Source organism: Propithecus coquereli, unplaced genomic scaffold (genome assembly GCF_000956105.1).
Source record: "Propithecus coquereli isolate 6110/MARCELLA unplaced genomic scaffold, Pcoq_1.0 Scaffold162, whole genome shotgun sequence".
In the NCBI taxonomy this organism is placed as follows: Eukaryota; Metazoa; Chordata; class Mammalia; order Primates; family Indriidae; genus Propithecus; species Propithecus coquereli.
In genome coordinates this window covers 1,840,510-1,843,486 of record NW_012140747.1, presented here as the reverse complement: position 1 = coordinate 1,843,486, position 2,977 = coordinate 1,840,510, and positions in this window count along the sequence as shown.

The window sequence follows — 2,977 nt, the reverse complement described above, 5'->3', positions numbered from 1 at the left end:
ACTCACACTAGCGCCTGGCGCTTGACAGGCACTCAATAAATATTTGTTGAATGAATTGAATGAATGATGGTGAAGTGAAAGAGAAAAATAGTTTTGTATGTGTCTGTGAATGTGCTATGTGGGCAAGCATTTATTTATGCCCTGATTTGTTTTCCAGAAGGATTTGAGGTGGCTTATAAGAAGCACCTGTCCTTGAATCTAGGTATTAATTGATTTCTCATTTTATTGATACTTACGCCATTTTCGTTGTGATCTACTTATTCAATTGCAGTAAAGGGCAAAGAGTTCACTTTCTGGTCTTTACAGACTATATAAAATAGATGCTTCTTTTTTTCTGGTCTGACATACTGTTTTTAACCTATTGCTATAATTGCTAATTATTTATCAAATCAGGCACTAATTGTTTCTGGTTTTTTGTTTGTTTGTTTGTTTGTTTTTTTTTGGTGCTGATAGATACAATATAAAAATCTAGGGGCAACTAAAAACAAATTATGTACTGTATCCGCAAAAAGATCAATGAGTTTTCTTCAACTTTGAGAGCCAGGACTTCCATAAAATGTGAAATTTTAGTTAGTAAATTTGCATCTCTTTCATTATTCATGACCGATGAAGACATGTAAAAAGAGAGGTCAGATTAAAAATTAAAAATGACGTAATTATAAGGAAGATCACCAGATCCCAAATTGCCTGCTGCCTTCCTGCAAGAATCCCTTTTGCCTTCAGGTGACAGAGAAGATGCGTCTAGTTAGTTTGGTTTTCCCTGCTGTAGGGAAGGATAGCAGTCCCTTACAGAAGAAATTAGGAATGAGACTATCATCTCAAGTAGAGTCCAGGAAAACCCCACTTATGTGGTTTTCAGTAAATTGCTTATGGTTTTATTTATTTTTGCTGCCTGTTTCCTCATCTGTAAACTTATAGGGTTAGACCCTCAAGCATCAGCTTCTAGCTCTGAAATTCCAGACATCGACGTTCATTGACAGCTCTGCCTTTTCTCTACCTCCTTTGGTTATATTTCAGAAGACACTGATGAGCACAAATGTTCTGATTTCCCCAAATCTTTGTCAACTTGTTAATTTCAAAGATCATCAGTATTTTTATTTATTCTTTTTAGGGATCTTCACCAGCAACATGTTTTCTTGAGATAAGAGTTCTGGAACAAGGTGGAATTTTTGTGAGTTTCCTTAGTTTATTATTGCAATTCATTTCTGATTGAAGAAAAATATTTTGTTCCATGGGTTTATTGAAATAAATATATAGAGTAAAATAGAGTTCATGTTTAATCAATCACACATGGACTATAATCTAGCAAATCATGACTTAAACTAAGAATAAGAGCAAACATTTATATAATGATTTATATAGTGATCTGCAGTTTACAATGGGTTTCTCCTGATTCTTACATCGATTCTCCACTCTACAGCCAGCAGTCTTTTTCCAGTGCAAATCTGATCATTTCATTCTAATTAGGGTCTTTAATGACTTCCCAATATGCAGAGGATAAAATTAAACCTTCTCAGCCTGGCAAACCGTCCTCTTCAGCCCCATTTCTAGTTGCATCTTCCTCCCAGCCTACCTTTCAGACAAATCACACTGCATGTTGCCGACTACCGCACCATATCACACCTGTGAGTATTTATTCATGTGTTTCTCTCTGGCTACAACACCATTCCCAGCACCACACCCCAGATTCACTGGAAAAATTACTTATGCTTTACCAAGACTCAGCTCAAGTGTCACCTTTTCCTGATGCCTGTCCTACCTCTCCCCCATGTGTCAGTGAGATGTCCTTCCACTCCACCTCCCACCAAGTAGAAACGACCTCTCCTTTCTGCCAACTGTGATCAGGACAGGGTTTCTTTTTGGAATCACCATGTTTTATATTCATGTCTGTCTCTCTTTCTAGACTGTGTACTCTTCGAGGGAAGAGTCTGAGTCTAGTTTAACTTTGCCGTGTCTCAAGGACTGGCACTTAGTGGTTGCTCAATAAATGAATATTGAATAGATGGATGGATGGGTGGGTGAGTGAGTGGATGTCTGGATCAGGTAGAATAGGTAATAATATTCCTACAAGGTTAAAAGTGACTATGTGAGCTTCCCCAGATCAATCCACAGTAGTTTGGGAGCTAAAACTCAAATCTAGATCTTCTAACCTAGTGTTTTTTCCTTTCCACAGTATTGCCTTCTAAACTTATAATGCCAATGTTGAAAACGTTACATAAAAGTACAGTGATATATTTATTTAAATTATTAAGCTGAGTCTTTTAAAATAGACAGATAAAACTAATCGGATTCCTTCAACACAACTTAATTGGATTTTTTCTCCTCATGCTCCCCCTTGTCTCGTTTCTGAAAGATTTCATTAAAATTCAGTCAGGGTTCCATATGGTTTTATTAATAAAGTATTGATATTAATATCATCTGTATCCAAGCAATTACAAAAATTTTCAAATTTTTTGTTAATAAAATATTGATATTAATATCATCTGTATCCAAGCAATTACAAAAATTTTCAAATTTTTTTTCAAAGTATATTTCACAATAATTTCTTCCCTCCCGTTTTCCCTACTACCATATGTGGTAGTGAAAATAGCGTGGACGTCAGATCCAGAAACATTGGCCTGTGTTGCCTTCTTGGAATTGTCACACTCTCATTATGTGACCTTTTCTGAGTCACCTAAACTGTATCGTCATCTACAAAATGAGAATAATTATATCCACTTCACAGCATTGCTGTGAGCATTAAGTGAGATAATATATGCAGTGCCAGGCATATATTAGGTATGAAAAACATGTCAATTCCCTCCTTACATGAATTTAACTCATTAAAAAAAATGATCCTTGTATTTTTCAGAATGCAATTAGATCAATTCAAAGAACAAATTTTATCTTCCAAAGCAGACTGAGGTTTCTTGAAGGCAAAGATCACATCTCATTCATCTTTCCCACAGTCTCACATATTCTAAATAAATGTTTCCTG